Source organism: Thamnophis elegans, chromosome 6 (assembly GCF_009769535.1).
Source record: "Thamnophis elegans isolate rThaEle1 chromosome 6, rThaEle1.pri, whole genome shotgun sequence".
In the NCBI taxonomy this organism is placed as follows: domain Eukaryota; kingdom Metazoa; phylum Chordata; class Lepidosauria; order Squamata; family Colubridae; genus Thamnophis; species Thamnophis elegans.
Window position 1 is genome coordinate 26,174,027 of NC_045546.1, and position 21,987 is coordinate 26,196,013.

Here is a 21,987-nt window from a genome sequence, read left to right on the forward strand (position 1 = left end):
TGTGTGGAAAGAGAGAGAGAGGGGTGGGGAGAGGGAGAGGAAGGAGGGGAGAAAGAGAGATTGACAATGTGTAAGATATAAGTAATGTTTTCTAAATCCTTTCCAAAAATTTGAATGTACTGCAAACAATTTTATTTCTCAAAGGAGAACATTCCACAGTTTGGAAAGACACAAATTAATGGGTTGCCATTAGTTGTATATTTGCAAATGAGATTGCCCTCATAAAGGCCTCTCCTGCAAATGTTTATAACTGGAAAAGCTTGTAATGAAACAAATAATACCACAGGACTTGACAAAGCTCTGCACCATTTAAAGCTTTGAAAATTAAGACTAAGTGTTTAATTTTGCATATAAGAACAATTATCAATTATCAACCAAACATTATGTATCTTTTATATTAGATACTTACTACTGAATTATATAGAAACTTAGTTAATATATGATGTTCTTTTATGTCTATTTTCTGTCATTTGCCCTTGAGAAGAACTAGATCAACTTCACCTACGCTCAGTTACCTTTAGAAGAACATCAGACTAACTTAATAACTTATATGTTTGGCAATCTGTTTTTCAGCCAGTGTCAAAAAAGCTTATGTGGACTCAAGCTTACTCTGACCTAAGAAGGGGAAACTGTCAATATGCTTGGGGAAATATGCTTCATGAGATTTGCAGAAAGCAAATTGGCATTGACAGCAATGAATTATTAAAATACTGGTAAAAGCAAGAGCAGCAAGAATTGTTCACTTGTGATCTCACATGGGTTGGGCTGCCTTTCAAAATTTTGTCTGAGCATTTGAAAATGAAGATTATTCACCCTGACAAAGCAGGAGAAGATTATTTTAAAAATCTCTAAATGCTTCCAGCTAAGCCATTCCAATTGTGAAAAACACGGTTAACATGGACATTACATAGAACTGTTAAGATCAAGGCACACTCTGGAGGACCAGAAAACTCTCTACTTGAAGACCAGTGAGGCCTGCAAAACAAAAACCACAAATCGCCACAAATGATCTCCTAAAAAGCATAGAGTAACTGTCCACAATATCACATTGCTTATTCAATAATGATCAGAATGGAAGAACTGTCAAAAGAAAACCATTTAATACAAATACAATAGCAGAGTTGGAAGGGACCTTGGAGGTCTTCTAGTCCAACCCCCTGCCTAGGCAGGAAAACCTATACCAATGATGGTGAACCTTTTTTGGCTCATGTGCCATAAGGGGAGGAGTGCAGGGGGGTCGTGCACAGGCATGCCATAATTTAATGTGTGATCCCCCCCAGTGCGCATGCGTGCATAAGAGGCGCAATCCCCCATTTTTTGCATGCTTTTTTCACCCTCCCCAGGCTCCAGAGGCTTTATAGGAGCCTGGAGAGAGTGAAAACAGCCCCCCCCCGGCCCCCCAGAGGCCCTCCGGAGGCTTCTGGGACCTTCAGGAGGCTTCCCTGAAGCTTCCAGGGGGCAAAAAACAACCCTACGAGCAAACCGGAAGTTACTCCTTGTTTGTTCGTAGGGCCATTTTTAGTCCTCTGGAGGCTTCAGGGACCTTAAGGTGGTTTCCCTAAAGCCTCCGGAAGACTAAAAACGACTCTATGAGCAAACAGGAAGTCCGTTCCCGAACTTCCGGTTTGCCCATAGGGCCGGGTTTTTGTGCTCCAGAAGCTTCAGAGAAGCTCCTGAAGTCTCCGGAGGGCCTGGGGGGGGCAGGGGAGGCTCTTCTCACCCTCCCCAGGCTCCTATAAAGCCTCTGGAGCCTGGGGAGGGCGAAAAATGGCTTTAAAAAGGCTGAACTCAGCTGGCCAGCCCACGCACACTGGCCAGCTGACAGGGCAACGCCTCGCATGCCCTGACAAATGGCTCTGCGTGCCACCTGTGACACGTGTGCTATAGGTTCGCCATCCCGGCCCTATACCGTTTCAGACAAATGGCTATCCAACATCTTCTTAAAGATTTCCAGTGTTGGGGCATTCAGAACTTCTAGAGGCAAGCTGTTCCACTGATTAATTGTTCTGTCAGGAAATTTCTCCTCAGTTCTAAGTTGCTTCTCTCCTTGATTAGTTTCCACCCATTGCTTCTTTTCTGCCCTCTGGTGCCTTGGAGAATAGTTTGACTCCCTCTTCTTTGTGGCAACCCCTGAGATATTGGAACACTGCTATCATGTCTCCCCTAGTCCTTCTTTTCATTAAACTAGACATACCAGTTCCTGCAACCATTCCTCATATGTTTTAGTCTCCACTCCCCTAATTATCTTTGTTGCTTTTCTCTGCACTTTTTCTAGAGTCTCCACATTTTTTTTACATCGTGGCAACCAAAACTGAATGAAGTATTCCAAGTGTGTCCTTACCAAGGCATTATAAAGTGGTATTAACACTTCACGTGATCTTGATTCTATCCCTCTGTTTATGCAGCCTAGAACTGTGTTGGCTGTTTTGGCAGCTGCTGCACATTGCTGGCTCATATTTAAATGGTTATCCACTAGGACTCCAAGATCCTTCCCACAGTTACTACTATTGAGCAAGGTACCACCTATACTGTACCTGTGCATTTCGTTTTTCTTGCCTAAATGTAGAACCTTACTTTTTTCACCATTGAATTTCATTTTGTTAGATAGTGCCCAATCTTCACTTTTGTCAAGATCCTTCTGTATCTTAAGCCTGTCTTCAGCCCCCATCTATTCACTGCCGCCCGAGTGACAGCTGATCCAGAGGAAATGGAGATTTTGCAGTAACCTTCCCCTGCCATGCCCACCAAGCCACGCCCACCAAGCCATGCCCACCAAGCCACACCCACAGAACTGGTAGTAAAAAAAGTCATGGCACACACTTGAAAATAAATCAGGAAGACTGTAATGGGGGGTGGGGTGTCTGTCTTTCTCGCAAGAACAAAGAATGCTTATCAACAGGAAATATGCAGGTGTAAAGCTTGTAGCAATTATGAGTAGCTAGAAATCTGATAAAAAGTAACAAGAATTAGAGAACTTGCAGACCTCAGCTAAAAGTTAGGAATAGAGAAGGCCTGCAGCAAATGAAATGTGTATTAGATAACTCCTTGGGCATTCATTAGTCAAGGCTTAGGAATGGGACAGCTATAGACCAATATAACAAATTATAGAATTATTACTAAAATGTTTATTAGATGATATTTCTTGTTATCTCACCTTGTCCTGCCTTCTCCTTTAGTGCAAATGTATAAAGCTTACTTAATCCTTTGTTCTTGATTCTTGGCCTTTTGACCAGGAACACTTTTCCTTGGAGTACTCCAATAAAAAGCAATCAGAAAACCTGCACGTCATGTCTGACATCCATCATTGGCTTCGACACCAGGCTCAGACCCGAATTGGGGACAACAAATGGTTACCCCTATGTCTCTCTGAATATGTAGTGATGGCCCAGTAACTTTAAGTCATATGCTTCTTTGATGTCTGTCTACAATGATTCTACATAGAACTTCAATTATCTGTCCTTGGATAAATTTTTAGGCAAGGAATGAGTTTTATTTACCGCCTCCTTCTTTCAGAAAAGGATTCAAAAATATTATCCTATGTTGCTGAATGTTGTACCACCACCTGGGATATTTATCTGTGCACCATCTATTAAATTACAATATTTTATTTTATCCAAAGTCTCATTTATTTTTGATCATGTTATCCACATTTGTTTTCCATATGATTATACACGTGGATGTAGGTAACAACCCTATTACTGGATCTTGTATTGTGTCTGACCATATGTTGGTGATAAGTAATTTGATTTAAGTAGATACCAAAAGACCACAGACTACTGTTCTATTAGCATTTACATGCTTTAAATTTTATATTTGAGACATATTTAGTAAATGTGCTGCTAAGGTTACAAATTAATTTACTTGCTCTGAGTTTTAATCTAGAGTGTTTATTAATCAGCACAAACTTTGGAGTGAGTTTGAAGAGACATTATTATAGTCAACCATTTTAAACTAGACCAGCATTGACCACTATAAGTAAAAAGCTGTCCCTTGTAACATTGCTTTTTGCCAGATACCTTTAATCTGAAATTAATCAAATACATCTGCATTTAGCGTTCCCTCTGATTCATCAGTATATTCAAGGCTGCTGGTAAATTTTTAAAACTAGTTAAAATGCAAGCCCTGTTTCCATTCAAATCTCTCTGAATCTGCATAATTAAAACCTTTAATTAGGGAACTGTTTACACAGAAGGGAGAAGTTGCTTTTTATAGAACTAAAGCTCTTCCCAATGCAAATAAGCTCATAAAGGTCAGCTATTAATTTTGTGACAACTGCTTGCCATTTCATCATCTGAAAGAATATACTGTATTTGTGAATTAAAACTGTAATTAAAGCAACAGTTGAACTTACCTCATTTTTCATGAAAATGAACTTAGGAAACACCTACATTTTTCGGTCATGTTGTTTGAACTTATATATTGGGAAATCCAGTGCAGCACTTCATCAATTCATCTGCTTTTTTTTTTCATAAGGCAAAACAATCTGTTTGCAGATTAGACATTCTTAATGGCAATTTTGAGTTATATTGATTTTCTTCTCTCCATTCACAAAGATCAAAAACCAAAGTAAAGATAATGGCTGTGTCAACAATTAAATAAAGTGAATAGAAATATTCAGGAATAGGAAAGAATTCATGGAAATGTTATCTTCTTCTGAGTAATACTGCTTAAATCATTTCCAGAAAATTCCATTTTATTTAGTAAGCATACTGAAATACTTCAATAAAAATTAAATCTATGAAGACAAATTTGCTTATGAAGTAATAACTGGAGTATTACTTTTGGTTTAAAATTCTAACTTGCCTTATATCAGTAATTAAACATAACCAAATATTGTCTTTTCGGACTGCTGGTAACTCCAGTGCCTCATCCTAATCCTTTTTGTTTAAACCGAAAATGCCAGTGCTCAACACAGAAATGTGAATATTGGTATGCAAAGCATCACTTCTGGCACTGGATTATTTTTGTTCATTTGGAAAGGTAAAGTTCGTATCAGTAGGAACAGTTAGTTCTTAGTTAATGACAATAATTGGGACCAGAATTTCTGATACAAAGTGATAAAGTTGTAAAGCGCAAAATTATGTGACTAGATCAATTAGTGCAGGGGTATCAAACTTGCAGCGCCACATTGTCATAACGTGATGTATCGTCACTTTTCCCCTTCACTAAACCAGGAGTAGGCGCATGATGCATCTGGCCCATGGGCTGTGAGTTTGACATCCCTGACTTAGTGAATGTTATAACTTCTTATAATTTCCAACTAGCAACAGAAGCTGGTAGATAATTGCAAGTTGTAGGCAGCTTGCAAGAAATCTGGTGGGCAGGTAAGTGGCTACTGGATGCATGAGGGGATGGTTCAGGGGTAGGTTCTGGCAGAGATTACTGCCAGTGTGCTTAGGGATACGCCGTGCATATGCACTTGATGCACGCTGTGTGTGCTTGCACAGTACTACTAAAATTGCTCTGCACATGCGCAGAAGCAAAAAACAAAATGACGGTGCCTACAGCGCTGCTGGGAGAACCAGTTCAGGGGCATGGCAGACCCAGGCCAAGCTACTACCAGTTTAGGCAAACCAGTCCAATCCAGTAGGAACCCACCACATGAATAAGTGTGCATGAACAGGAGTGAAATCCTCCCAGTTTGGACCAGTTCGGCCAAACCGGTAGGCATTATTGTTGTTGGTTCGGCGAACCAGTAGTAAAAAAAAAAAAAGTTTCTGAGGATTGCACGGCTCAGCTGTGAGCTGTGCAATTGTTGGGAGATTCCCCCCCCCCCACCGCTTTTAAAGCATTTTTTTCCTGCCGGTTCGGGCAAATAGGCAAGAAAAAAATGCTTTAAAAAGTTTTTTAAAAAGCTTCCAACGATCATACAGCTCACACCCAGTCACATGACACCACCACCACCAAGCCACACCCACAGAACCGATGGCAAAAAATATTTAGATTTCATCACCTTCGGGACCGCCTACTGCCACATACCTCCCAGCGGCCAGTAAGATCCCACAGATTGGGCCTCCTCCAGATGCCGTCAGCCAGACAGTGTCGGCTGGCGGGCCCCCGGAGGAGAGCCTTCTCTGTGACTGCTCCGACTCTTTGGAATCAACTACCCCTAGAGATCCGGACCATACCCACTCTCATGGCCTTCAGGAAAGCTGTAAAAACCTGGCTGTTCCAGCAGGCCTGGGGCTGTTGACCTCATTGTTGAGGTCCAGCCCCGATTAGAATGAATGCATGTGGTTTTGTGATTTTAAACTGTCTTTTTTCTCTTTTTTTCTTCTTTTTTTGTAAGCTGCCCGGAGTCCTTTCGGATTGGGCGGCATATAAATTTTGATAATAAATAAATAAATAAATAAATAAATAAATAAATAAATGTGGTAAAGGTGCATGGGGGCAAGCATAGTGTAAATGCAGATAATAGCTGGTTCAGGCTGCGCATGGGTGAATGGTGTGCAAGCATAACAAAGCTTGGGTTGGCTGTTGCAGGGTATGCAAGGAACTAGCAAGGCACAGCATCATGAGGTGGAGCTTGGGCTGGTTGCTTTTCTTTGGAGGATGCATAGTGGTGTTGATTGTTAGAATCAAAATTGTTGGCCTATTTATTACTTAGATATTACTTAGGGTAACTCAGGCTTCCTTATAGCTTGAAAAACTGCTATCTTGTCACTGTGATTTTTACTTGGAAGAATATTATTGACCAATGGCCTAATCTTATTGGAATCATATTCTACAGCTGTACATTTTTAAGCAAGCAAATAAATATAAACCCCAAATGAAGTTTCTGGGCATAACTGCAAATCAATATTAAAATAAATTTAAGACATCCAGTTTGATCAAAAGGCTGTTGGAATTAAGCCAATGGAACAGAGCCCAGTTTTCTTAATAGTTTTGGATCAGTCATATTTTTGCAGCATTACCAATTTTGAAAGAACCACTACCACAAATTTAAGAGCAAATATAGTTCAGTTGAGAAACATGACATTAGGAAAGTTTGTACTGTTTAAATCTACTATACTACAATTATCAGTTATAAAGGTAGGAAAATGGGAGTTTTCCCACCTTTTCCCATAAAAAGATGGGAAAATGGGAGTATTTTGTTTCCTTTCTTATTTTATAGATAAAATCAAGGTTTGTTGCTGGGAAAGGTATCTTAATATTATAATAACTGAGTTTAATATATATTGAGACTTTATATTTTTCAAATAATTTTATAGTATATAACATCATTTGAAATTAGTTTTTAAAATAAGGTTCCTTTCAATTTATTAACCTAGATATAAATTTATGAACCAAAGTAAAAGTCATATTATTAGCCAATTACATTAATTCTGCAAAATAGATACATAGTCAAGCACTTTCCCTTTGAAGATATCGCTCCTCAGACTTTTTATGCATAAATTTTACATTGGGCCTCCAACTAAAAGAACCAGACATAACTCTACCCAAACTACTAGCAATGCAGAGTCATAAATATTGCAGATACAGAAACTTTAATTAATTAAGATAAGTCTCTGTGATCAAGATTTCACTTTCCATCTGCCTAGACTACAATTAAGAGCAGCAAACTACATTTCTTCTATGTAATCAAAGAATCTATGTTTATTAACTACAGTACTGCTGATTTGACATTGAGATGGTTAAATGTCCATACATCAAATGAAGCTCAAGGTCTACTAGCACAGCAGTCTGTAAAAATGATCCAGCAATTTTGGAGAAGAAAAGACAGGGAAATCTTCTGGAAATGTACATATAGGATCAAATTGATTATAGTATTAGCATTAGTTTTGTAAATATCCTGAGATAATATATTTATGCATTTTGGTTAGGCTTCTAAAGTTCTGGATCCTTCTAAACAAACATTGTTTCTCCTCTGCTTTCTGTGCAAACTTTTCAACTACAGTTTAATATTAAGGCAAATCAATTTTATTTATTCATCATTCATCTAAAATATTAAGAGTTTTAGATAAGATGCAAGCACTCATAGCTTCTTCTTCCATTTTCAGCACATTTTCCCACAGCTGATATTGTGTAAATTTTATTAGAAGAAAATGGTAACCAAGCAAGTGCTGAATAAGTGGAATGGCATAATACAAAAGATCCTTGCACACTTCCTTCTTTGTAATGAAAAAACAAACAAACAAAACCACCACAGTCCAGTAAGTCACTTAATATTTCAACTATTTAAAGATTCCCAATTCCTAAAACCAAGAATTACAAGTTTTGGAAATTAACAAAGCTCAAACTAGCAGTTATGAAGAGATTTAAAATCAGAATCTAGGTTTATAATTTAAACGTTAACTACAACTGGGGAGAGGTGAAGAGACAGATGAAAAAGGATTTAATTTTCTAAACACTTGTCTAAAAATAGATTCTAAGCTAAATTAAAGTGAAACATTTTTTCTTCCTTGCCCTCACTTTAAGACCAATTAACGCATGCTTGCTTGATCTACAACAATACTGCAACAAAGTTAGAGGGCAATTTAGAAGTGTTTCCAGCAATTCCTCATAGAAAATAAACTTACAAGACTAAGCCACTAAGGCAATAAAATATTGTTGCAATCAAGAGTCACTGTGTGCACTACATTTAAGATGAAGCATACAACTTACCCTTCTAAACATCTTTTAATTAAAGGAGGCATGTGTGGGCTTCCAATTCTTATCTGGACTTTCACTACTTTTTTAGAGGATCGAGGCAGGAACGACGCGAGAGCCAGGACATAACAATAACAACAGGAGTTTATTCAGAAGCAGGAGCTGACAGCGATTCAAATGTAACAATTCCACACCAAGGTATTTATACTTGCTAGTTAAAACTGGGGAACCAATGGGAGGCCTGGTAGTGTCTAGCAACTGCTGACGCAGTACCCTGGCCAATCAGGTTGGCTCCGCTGGCTAGCAACAGGCTATGCTGCGCCTCAGCCAATCAGGGCACAGCCTAGACTGTTGCTGGCCTCCCGGTCGTAAGTGGAGGATTTTATGAATCCTCAACAACTTTGGAGTTGCGTCTCTTACTAGCTGATTTTAAAAGAGGTTCCTTATTCCCAGCCTCACACAATAAACAAACAAAAAATAGCTTACATTGGCATGGCTGTGAGGGAGGCATGCCTGTGATGGGGCAGTTCAAAATTCAGAAACTGGGATTTGGATCTCCTGTACATCAAATACACGATGATCTTTTTATTTTAATGTATTTGATACATATAAGATCCAAATTTCACAATATGTAATTAACATGTGCTTTATCCTCTAGCTTATTGTAGGGCCAATTTTAAGAAGCCCAAATTACAAAGATTCCTAGCCAACAGAAGCTTTCTTATTTTCTAGAACAAACATTTTTATTTTCTTTTATTTATCTGAGATGTTGAAAACATCAAGGCAGCTTTAAATGATATTCTTCTTTAGAGTTGGCTTTTTCCTATATCTTGTTCAGAAGTTTGAGGAAGAAAAGATAATTAGCTGAATCAAAGATGGCAGAATGCTCAAAAAGAAGCTGAAGTTTCACTAAATTTTTATATTTATTCCCAATTTATTTGGTTTTGCTACAATACAGCTGTCATATTCGTCTCCTGAAAGTCTTCATTTCAGTGCTAACTGGGCTATTGTCAGGCAATCATAGTCTGAAGCACAACTGTCAAAACTTATTTGTGTTATAAGGACATCATTGCAAAATATCAATACAGATAATAGAAAATTAAGGCAAATGTATTTGTATCCTGAAAGATTTACTCTTCGTTAGAGGCTAGCTTGATGTCACTGTTTCATACCAAGGGAGTCACATTCAAAATAGCTTCTTCAACTTCGTTGGAACAGTTTAATGATGCTGCATATGTTAAGTGTTAAGCATCTACACACCAAGAGAGAGCTACAAAATGGTCTGATCATACAAATTATTCCTTATTGATGGAGTCAAACTGCACTAGCTTTCTCACTACTCCAAACCATAGCAAATATTAAAATAGACAAGGCCTAGAAAACACAAAATAAGATATTTGTGTTAATATAGACTCCCTCGAGTCAAACTCAGTTTCAGGAGACCACATAGATCTCTCTATTTTGTTTCATTGGCCACAATAGACAAGTGTGTTGCCATCACCACCTTCTAAAATTTACTTTAGATTTCAAATACTAAACAGAGACTGATAAATGGTTATTTTTAAAAGAAAATACTGTGTTTCCCCCAAAATAAGACAGGGTCTTATTTTATTTTGACTCCCAAAACAAGCCCTTGGCCTTATTTCTGGGGAGGTCTAATTATTTTTGAGGTGCAGGAGGCGGCGAGCAGAGTTACCTCATGGCTGCTGCTGTGTTCAATATTTTCGGGGAGGGCTTATTTTGGGGGGAGGGCTTATTTTAGTGCATGCACTCAAAAACCTGATTGGGCTTATTATCCGGGGAGATCTTATTTTAAGGGAAACAGGGTAGTTGACATATACAACGTTGACCCAGACTTTTCAATAATTTTACATTTTTCCTTACTTTTAAATCTAACCTACCATAACAAAATCAATTCAGCTGTAATAGATTATAAATTATAAATGGATGTAGTCTTAATTGTGCAATAACAATCATATGTGTTGGCATCATTATAAGTTTATAGTTTTCCCATGCAACATTCTAGAAAGTAATATTGATTTGATTATGAAGCATAATTTCAATGAACCAAAGCTATATTAGAATTGATTCCTAGTAATCATTATTATATTCCAAAAAAACATTATATCTGATCTCAGTGTAACCTAGGTCTCACTTGAGTAAGTTAAATATTGAATTTAAATCCAGGATTCACATATTTTACAATTGTCAATTTCGTCTCAGGCTGCAAGCAACACAATCCCCAGCACACATTACTATCTTATAGAAATCCAGCCAATGGCTCCTTGAGATATAGTAGTCAAAGTTCCTCAATGTTTATTTACCAAGCGAATAACAGGCTTATACCCTGTCAAAAATGTTCTAAACATTTTACATTTTTAATCAAATTTGACTCCTGGCAACTATTTACACAAGTCCATAGAATTTTCTCAGCAATATTATCAGAAACAGTTTGTCATTGTTTCTTCCTATAACTAGAATGTGTGAGTGGCCAAGGTCATGCAGTTGGTTTCCTGCCTAAAGCAGAAACAGAACTTCTCTGCTCATTGTCTAGCATCTTAACCATTAGACCAAATTGGCTCGCTTTTGCCTTTGAGTCAAATTTGACTCTTAGCAACTTCAAGGACAAGTGCATTCAGACTGCTAGGCAACTTTTTCAGAAGTAGTTTGCTGTTGCTGTCTTCATAGAGCTGAATATGTGACTGGCCAGTCACCCAGCAAGCTTCCATACCTAAAGTAGAACTACAATTCCTTTACCACTAGAGCAGGGATGTCAAACTCATGGGTCTCAGGCCGGATGCATCACGTAACCATGCCCACCCCTAGTTTAGCAAAGAGGGAAAGTCCAGATGCATCACGTGACGACATGAGTTTGACACCTCTGCACTAGAATGAACAAGTGTTATTCCATACTAGAAGCTATAGACCACGATTCAAATATATATATACTTTTTCTATGAGAAATTAGATTATCTCATACATCCTCTCCATTCTGCCGTTATACCAAATACAGCATTTCAGTCCACTGTGGAAACCTTCTATGAAATGAATCAATTTGGTACAGTTTCATTTTGACCATTTTTATACTTGAAATTTGTAGGGATGTAATTGAATATAGTCTTTTGGATATATTTGTTTAATTGGGGCAGTTGAGTAATATTAAAATCTTCCATTATTTGATAGTGCCAAGAATCAAACCATTGGGTGGCAGGAGCAACCTTGCAATCCTTTATGCGGTAAAACCTAGTTCCTTAGCAACCACTGAAGACAACTGTGTTACCAAGGAAATCTGTAAGACATTTATCAAATGTAGAAGAAAAAAGCAACAGCATAGAAAACCACACATGCAGACCTTCTAACCTCATTTTTTTTCATGGTTTAATTATTCTCATCTATTAACAAAAATCATGTTGGATCAATGAAATATATTTTTGACCTTCTAAAATAAACACCCTCTAATATTAAATTACAGCTAGACACAAATTTTATTTTGTCTCTTCCAGCATCTGAACTCAGTGCAGCTTCAGATATGAATTAACAAGCTCAACAACTTCAAGATGCATGGACTTCAACTCCCAGAATTCTTTAGCTAGGACAGGGGTCAGCAACCGGTGGCTCTGGAGGAGCATGTGGCTCTTTCATCCCTTTGCTGCGGCTCCCTGTTGCTCAAAATATGCATCACAACCACCAATGTGTGACACCCGCTGGCATATGATTTACTGAGCTTTTCAACTCCCGGTAGGCCAATCATGGTTAAATCCAAGAAAAGTAAAGTTTCAGAAGTAAACAGAATATTTAATTCAACTACATATATTAGTTTTGTGGCTGCTCAGGAAATAGGCCCGGGAAAGGTTTTGTGGCTCCCGGTGTTTTCTTTTCTGTGGGAAATAGGTCCAAATGGCTCTTTGAGTGTTTAAGGTTGATGACCCCTGAGCTAGGAGTTGAAGTCCAAGCTTCTTAAAGCTGCTGACATGGAGAAACAGTGCCTTAAAAAGACTTTGCCATATTTAATGGAATTTCTGGCTTCTAACAAGCAATCTCTCCCTGTATTTGAAAGCCCCTTTCTGGAGTTATAAGTTATGAAAATTACCAATACATGGCAATATAACAATATAGAAAAATGTTAACTCTTTTCTACCATGCAGGGCCATCTGGATTTTTGCAACCTAAAGATATTAAAATGTTAAGATGATGATTTTTTTAAAAAAGTAACCTTTTACTACTGCAGCCTATAACAAAAGAATCTTGTGTTAATTTGGCCTGCAGCCATTGTTGTCCTTTTAGACAAGAATACACACACACACACACACACACACACACAGTATTATGTGCCCAATGGGTCCAAAGGTTCAATGCCTTATTGAAAAATTCTGTCAAGCTTTGCTGAGTTCTTTTCCTGAAAGCGTACAAATAGGCTTCAATAGTATAATGCATATTATGCTTTAGGCGTAGCATATGTGTAGCCAGTCAATTGTGATATAGTCAATAAATGATAAATAGCATTTTGTGAAGCAGTCAGTACTTAAATGATATTGCTCAAACTACTAACAAATACACACAGACACACACAGACATTTTTGTAAGTGGTGTGTATGTGTAGGTAAATAGGTAGGCAGGTAGGTAGGTGGGCAGGCAGACAGGCATAGCATGTACTTTTATTATGTGTCTTATTTATCTCTACCACTATGAATGAACAGAGCAGGGCGTTCCTACTGTTCCAATCGTGTACTAAGGAATTCCTTAAACCTGGAAGAATTTTTAATAATTCCCTCATCTGGACAAATATAACTGAAAATATGCTGGTGCTGCTGAAACAGTGAATGGAATTTAGCTTAACCTTTACACACAGTAAAGGTTGGGTTTTTTAAAGGTTAGACAAATTCACTTTGTATTGTGTACTCTTGTATACTGTTCAGAATCATCCATATTGGAGTGATCCATAATACTGTAGATGTATAGCAGCAGCAGCTTTCACTACTGAAGGATAACTTTTACTATACTACCTGCATTACAAGGTATGCCTTAACATCAAAAATAAACACAATTCACAGAACTTTTCATCATGGAAACTGGGAATATTTTTGCCTATTTTCTCAGTATCTGAAAACCTTCTAGAACAGGGGTATCAAATTATAGAGCCAAGGTGGCGCAGTGGTTAAATGCAGCACTGCAAGCTACTGCCAGGTCAGCGGTTCAAATCTCACCGGCTCAGGGTTGACTCAGCCTTCCATCCTTCCGAGGTGGGTAAAATGAGGACCCAGATTGTTGGGGGCAATATGCTGACTCTCTGTAAACCGCTTAGAGAGGCCTGAAAGGCCTATGAAGCGGTATATAAGTCTACTGCTATATCAAATTCACGTTGTCATGGCATTGTCACATGATATATTGTGACATTCCCTCCCCCCATTCGCTAAACCATTTGACAGTCCTGTTCTAGAACGTGAAGTGGGAAGAGAGAAACAAAGACAAATTTGCAGAAGTCAAGTGTGGATCCAAGCCATTGGATTACCATAAAAAGTCAATCTCCTTTCTTAAATGCTGAACCCTGGACTGTGGACAAGCTATACAGAACAAACATAACTAAAGCTGAATGAAGCATAACTATTGCCTCTTGTGTCTTAAAAACCATGGTTTCGTTAATGTAAATCAAGCTACCTTCACTGTTTTTCACAGGCCTATTTGCCTGGCTATTTAGTCTAAACTTATCTTAATAAATGGTTTGGTAGGAAAAATAAAGTAATTTTGCTGCTTTTTTTTAATGGAAGCATTACAGAGGAAGCCAAATCACAACAAAATTGGTAAGGCACTCCTAGAAAACACAAAAGTTCAAACTTTTCATCAAGTTAGTAAAAGCAGCAGTATCAAGCTGACATTGTAAAACTGCCCTTTAATTGACTCCATCTCTTAGCAATTTCCATGTCAGATTGCTTTCAACAACCATGTCTAAGCCATGCTGACTCCGAGAATACAAATCTCCAAGGAAGCACAAATCACATACATTTGAATTCTCCAGCTTCAGAGCTGACTAGGCATTTCTAGCAATACTTTAAATGCATTCCTTCCTGAAGATAGTTTTCTGGACTTCTCTAGAAGTTTTCCAGCATTTTGCCAAGGGGGGCGGAGAGAAAAGAAGATATTGACATAAGAAATATCTCGGAAAAACAAAGGTGCAACAGTTGAAGTGAATGATAATCCATTTTGTACAGGAAGTTGGATGAAATCATCTGTCTATTGTGCAGGACTTATTCTCCTTCAGTATCTGAAGTTATTTCTCTGGACGCTGAAGTGCTCTTCAACATCAAGTTGCAAACACAGCAGACTGTCATATCAGATTTACTCACATGCAAACTCACCTAGCAGTTGTCATTTTTTCATTAGTGATTTATATGATGTTTTCAATATGCATCTCTTTCAAATAAAGTTTGGAAATTAAAATGTTGCAAAATGCTTTTTTTCAAATTTTAAAGGGCATAGTGTCTCTTCTGAAGGAGACACTTTGGTTGACATCTCATTTCTAAGCCAATTATAGGGAATGTTATTTATTTTAACCTATAAAGGGCCTGGAAATTGACAAATGAATCTCTACTTCAAATTCTGTCTGGCAAAGATGGTAGTCTTTAGAAATAGGATCTTTTTCTTCACATTCTCAATAGTGTAAAATGCATTCCTAACCTCTCTTACTTAGCCACATTTCTGAGAACTAAATTGGATTCTTCTTTCAATAGCTACTTTTTTTTAAAAAAGTCTTCTTTTCCTCTTCTGTTGCAGTTAAGATTAAATCCATTTATAATTTATCACCTATTACAGCTGAATTGACTTTGTTATAGATTTAAAAGTAAGGAAAAATGTAAAATTATTGAAAAGACTGGGTCAACACCGCATATGTCAACTATTTCCTTTTAAAAATAACCATTTTTCAGTTTCTGGTTAGTATTTGAAATCTAGTGTAATTATATTTTAACTGTTGTTTTTTAAATAAGAGGACTTCTATAGCCAAAATGGGCTAAAAGGTAATCAATGGCCTTGCATAAACTAACTTTATGTACTAGGTTTTTGGAGGGAAAATTGAGAATTAATCTTTTTCTTTAAATCAAATAGAAATTAGAGATTTCTCTAATAACTTCTCACAGATTGCAACAAAATTTTAAAGAGTCTGGGCACATCTTGCTCATTTTCAGCAATAAAGCAGGCTATTAGTACTGCTTAAAGTCTACAATCATCATTACAAGTAAACTGGAAGCAGGGGAACTTTAATCTTTTAAAGATCAGAAAAGGCCCCAAGAACTGTTCTCTTGGCTGCATTCTGCACCAGCTATAGCTTCCAAAAAGTCTTCAAAAATAGCCCTAGGTAGATCGTGTTGCAATAGTCCAAGCATGAGATGACCAGGGCTTAAGTGACTGAATGCAGGGACTCTTCATCCAGGAAAGAGTACACAACTGGTACACAACATGATATTGGACAAAGACTCTCCTAGCCACATTTGCTACTTGTTCTTCAAGTATTCTTCACATTACTCTCATATTTCATCTGTGAAGTGCTTGAATGTCCTTTGTATAAATGCCACTTTTCTTCTACTATGTCATTCAGTGCTGTTCGATGTTTTTTGCACAAATTTCTGTTTATTAGGACACCATGAACTATTTAAAATAAATCACTATTTTGATCTGCATTTTGAAATGCAGTGCGATAGTGCAACTTGGATTTGATTAGACCAGGGAAAACAAGGAAATTATCCTTATTCACAACTTACATATGAATACTGCTGAATTCAAGAGGATTGTCTTCTTTCTGACTGCACTTACATAAAACTACAATATGTTAAGAGAAAGACTAACAAGATTTCTTTGGCTTTTGATAGCATTCATAGAACTGTATTTTGACTGGAACAACATTGTCTCTGGCCATTGCAGGGCAATCATTTACATACCTTTCTCAAAACCAAATACAGTCTTAATTGTCATTATTCCCAGAGTTAGGAAAAATATTAGAGCAGTTTTATGAAAGTTTTTGCCCCATCTTATTAATTATAGGACATGGTTTATTATAGTATACATAATCATGGTCTTAGGTTTTGAGCCAAAACATTTCACTATCAAATTGACTTTGCTTGTAAAGGATCCATTCAAATGTTAGCATTATGCCTAGAATGACACATCTCTTCGCCAATCCCACATATTCCCATGTGGCCCATTATCTATTATGAAAGCCAGTTTGGTGTAATGATTAATGGATCAGGCTAGAAACTGGGAGACAGTGAGTTACAGTCCCACCTTGGGCACAAAGTCAGTTATGTGACTTGGGCCAGTCACTTTCTCCCATCCCTGAGAAGGAGGCATTGACAAACCACTTCTGAAACATCTTGCCAAGAAAACTGCAAGGAACTGCAGAAACCTATGCAGGCAGTCTCTGAGAATTGGACAAGATTGAATGATAGGAAACAAGTTGTCTATTATATATAGCATTGGTTATGTGATATCAAGTTAATTCAACTTTTAGTATTGAGTTAACTCTTAGCAGCCATTACCACTATAAATCCTTCCATCCAACTTGCTGCTGGTTATCCATTAATGGTTTAGAAAGAACCACCATGTGTGGGTCAAATGGTGTTCGTATGATACATATATACAAACCAGCCCTAATAAGAATGAAGAAAATATAGACTTTCCCAATATCATTTACAGCAGACATAAGGCAACCGGAAACCAATTAATTAATTCAGCCCATAAACTCTTTTTGTAGCCTTTGGATCTTTCCACCAAAGCTTATTAGAGATTTTTTTTTCTTTTTTTTAAGAGAATGAAAAATAAAATACTGTAAATATATTAAGCTTCATCTGTTTTTTTAAAAAAAATCCACTACCTATAAAATCAAGATGTTGAGTCATCTCTCATATTTCCATCTTGGCGGCTGCTGCCCTTGGAAGTTATTTTTTTCAAAGTGTGGCTTTAGATAGAAAACATTGTCTCCCTTTATCCCTTTCTCTATTCTTTTCCAATGAACCTGTTGTTTCATCAGAAGGAAAGGTAAATCAGGTTTGGGTTCCAGTAATGATATAGAAATCTTATTACTACCTAAATCAAAACGCTTCTCCATCTAGACCAATACAATCTCCTCTAACTAGCCTTATCTCCAGGTCTCCCTTGTTGAATTATTTCAACTGTTAATGAGAAATTATTTTAATTGCTTGCACTCAAAGTATTTCCTTTAATGTTTGGTTTTTCACCAACACCATTCAAATATTGTTTTGATTTTTAAAAGAGAAGTGCTGGAAGAAAAACAAGAAAGAATCTTGCACTTACTGTTTCCCTTTTCGTGCTTAATATTTGATCAATGAGATATAATTATTAAATATAACCTATTTAATAATATTGAGAGTACCAATAGAATACACACACCTTACAATTTCCTTTAATGCTTACCAAGTCATAGAAATGCTCCATATATGAGCTGAAAGCATAGAGATGCAATTCTGTACTTCATGAACAATGTCTTTTCAAACTGATTTGCACTATTCATTGTAAAATCTTTTCTTTGTAATCAACACTGTTCATATCAAGACATATGGACAAGTTGAGTATAACCTCTAGACTTTATTACTTCAAAGCACTGTCCATAGTGCTGATTCTGTTCATAATTTAGCATTTATATATTTTATTACCTGGAGACACATACACTAACTTTCCAATCCTGGTGGTTATTTTTTAATAAAACGTAATCTATGATCAGTTAATATATGTAATGGGAATGACGAAAACTAATAGTGCACAATATCTTGCCAGATGTTTAAACACAACACAAAACTCTTGTTACAGGCTATAATTTATCCAGGATTTAATTATTGAAAGAATCATTTTTTAAAATTATATGCAATTTATAACCCATCTTTCAATTTAGAGAGAGAGATCTTATTGAGCCTTTATCAGCATAGAAAAGCACCACAATGAACAAGTGCCTTTGAGCCAAGGTCATCTCACTTATCTGAAGTTCACAGAGAATAAGCTTTTTCAGCCACCCGTGTTGTGTAACAGAATGTTATGCTCAATAAGGGACATATTTTGCCAATAACAGTGTTTTCTTTTTTTTTTTAGAATGTTTTATTCATGATTCATGAATGCAGCTGTCCTTTTTCTGTCTATTGCAGGAAGACAACTCAGCATATAGGGTGGCTTTACATTTTGCCCATAGTCACCTCATTTTTGAAATCCCTATTTCTCTGCAACACATACCGCACCCACAATACATGTTTCTACTGGCATATAACACATAGACCTTTTTAAAGAATGTTGTTACAACCTGTGTAGATTTTGAGATTCAAGAATAGGGACAGAAAAAATATCATATATTACACCCAGTTCAACTATCCTAAACTTTTAAAAAATGTAATTTATATGCTACAAAGTTCACATATAGTTCATCCCACTAGACCTTTACTAGATTAGTGGACCATAGATTTTGTTCTTTTCCCATAATTTTGAACTATGTGGTTGCTGCCTTATGGGTTTTGTCCTAAAGTACAGTTGACTCTCATGACTCTAAAGAACTATTCACAGTTAAAAAAGATAAGGTATTTATGGGTACATTTGGAAAGCAGTTCACATATATAATCTGAAAGAAGCCTGATTTGTTATTTCTGGTTTGAAACTTTAGCCATATGTGTCTGTAGATTAATCAACAATGCCATCTCCTCTTTTAATCAAAAGCATGACTTACTACTCCATTATTGGCCTTGGGGTCCTTCCAGTCTGTCAGCTTTAGGAAAAATGACTGCTTAATTCAAGTTGAAAAGACAATTAAAACAATTCAGACTGAGTTTGATTTTTCCATTTGCTTGATGGAATATCTTGATATTATTATGCCCTAAAGCCTCAACAGAAATACTTCCAAGCTGTAGTACTTAATAGAAAAATCAGATTCTTAATAAACAAAGAATTATGGATGCCAAGATGTTCTATGGGATTATGGTGCATTCTGTTTCTTGTCCTATCATTTTTTAACTTCACGACCTGCTAAAAGTCCACATTAAATCTTAGAAGCCAGTATTTCACACTGATTTGAATGTTTATTTTAGATTTCAAATTCAAATTTCAAGGCTATGGTAAAATTTACTGAAATGGTATTATTTAGTTTACACATTCTGTTGTCATTGGTAACCAGATTGGTTAGCAATTGATTAGCAATATTGAATCATTTAACTTTAAAGTTTAGATGAGAAATGGAAACAACAGTAGAAAAGGATCTTTTGATGACATTTACAAGTTCTAGAACTGAAATACAAGGTGTTTTATGACCTCGGTATATTGACGTATCTAATCATATTATTTTAACAGAATAATTGAGGATCAAATCAAATATATAAGAAGTGAAAACTGCCTGCATCTTTTTGGTGTCCCTAGAACAAGGAGGATGGCAAAATGTTTGAGCATGTTTAAGTGTCATAAAAAATCTTTTTGGTGTCCCTAGAACAAGGAGGATGGCAAAATGTTTGAGCATGTTTAAGTGTCATAAAAAATCTTTTTGGTGTCCCTAGAACAAGGAGGATGGCAAAATGTTTGAGCATGTTTAAGTGTCACAAAAAATAAAGAATAAGAATAAAATATTTAAAGAAAAATGCTTCTGCCCATTTTTCAGTAGCTCACCTTCAATAAGCCATATGACATCCAGTGAAAATCAAATTTATGTAAGTTGCATACCCCTGGCTTATTAACTTACATGTGCAGTAAAAATTCAGAAGACATAAGGCTAATTATTAATCAGTCATAACCAAACAGGTACTGCCAAGCACTGTAGATGTTCTCCTCGGAGTCTGAATAATACTTATGAATGAAAATATCAAGAAGAGGAAATGTTTTGGCCTTGCTCAATAGTACCTGAATTTTTAATTTGTCTTGATTTTATATTAGCTTGTTCAAGTGGAAAGCTGCTTTATTACTATGCTTGCTAAACCACACCAGAAATAGTATTTGGACTTTCTGAACCATGTTTCCATGGTGTTTCAGATATGGAGTTGTGAATGAAACAAGTCTATTTTAGGGCCAAACTATCACAAATCTGGGGGGGAAAACTCGGAGGAAAAGAAAAGGACAAAATCCTCTAGTATGGTGTACAATATGTATGGTGTCGCCCACAGCTGAGGCTGCAAGACTTATCGAGACTGTTGAGTTGGGAATAGAAGAACCAGCCTCAAACTGCTGCTGCCAGATACCTTTTCTTGGTTAGACATATTATTTTGAATGCTACTTTGACTACTTGATTTGGACTGCTGAGGCTCCAGAGCAGTGTTTCTCAAACTTGGTAACTTGAAGATGTGTAGATGGATAGCTAGGGAATTCTGAAAGTTGAAGTCCATAAAATCAGTAAAAAAAAATGTGGTTGTGCTAATATTTTTAGAACTCTTGAAAATGAAAATAGATTTTGGACATGTTGCCAGGGACCCAAAGGAATGGATTGTTGCTCTTGAAAAAGTTGTGAATGGTTAATTTTAAAAAAAAAACTTCATTTATGGCAATATGATGTAGCAAAGAGCATGGAAATATTACATTACAAACTTTATTCTCAGATTTGTATTTAAAAGGAGATAGAAGTACTACAGGAGTTTTATTCTTTGGTCCTCATAAAACAAAAGTACATTTTTTATCAAGAAGATTTTAAGGTATCTAAAACCAATCTAGGAAATCTGCAATATGGCATAGCAGTTGTTCTGGGGATTGTCTAGATGTTGTGCAAGAACCAGAGATAAAAATTTCACTAGATGCAGAAGTGGAACAATTTTTTGGATTTATTATTGATGTCTTCTCTTTAATCATGCACAGTAATGAAAACTAGGGGGGACCCTATCCTAGTTCTTTAAATGCTATGCAAGACATAAAATGATTCTGACCAAGAATATAGAACATCAGTTACTTAATCCAGATAAAAATTATTGATTTTCTGTATGAATACATACAAGCTGACCAAACAGTTACTTCTGTTACTCCTGCTAACGATAAAACCACTGCTTAAATTTTCTGCTTGATAAAGGCCTTTGTTTACTCACCAGACATAGCAGGCCCTGTTCAAGACAAAGAGATGTAACTTTCTCCCATTCCTTTGCCTGCTACAATTAAGAGCCTATTATTTCAGCAGGACATAATAAAGAAGTAAGGTAATTATGTCTCATGAGAAATGTTTTGCGGCTCAAGCAGGCCAAAAATTTGAAAGGTTTGGAAAACTAAGCTCTTGACTTTGATCTAAACTTATTTCCTTGGGGGGGGGGTGAAATTGACTGCCCTGTAGCGACAAATCCTACTTATTTCTCACTGAGTTCAGGTTGAATACAACTTTGCATGAACTGCCTTTCTACACAGTACTTATGGACCACTAGGGACAACAGATGTAGAGTTAGCAAAGATACTTTGCAT

The 21,987-nt window shown here is 36.7% G+C and overlaps 1 protein-coding gene across 3 annotated transcripts in view; it reads right to left on the bottom strand.

The window, feature by feature from the left end:
* Positions 1-21,987, bottom strand: part of DCLK1 (doublecortin like kinase 1) — a 169,706-nt gene that overhangs the window by 131,619 nt on the left and 16,100 nt on the right. The gene's annotated exons all lie outside the window — the stretch shown is intronic.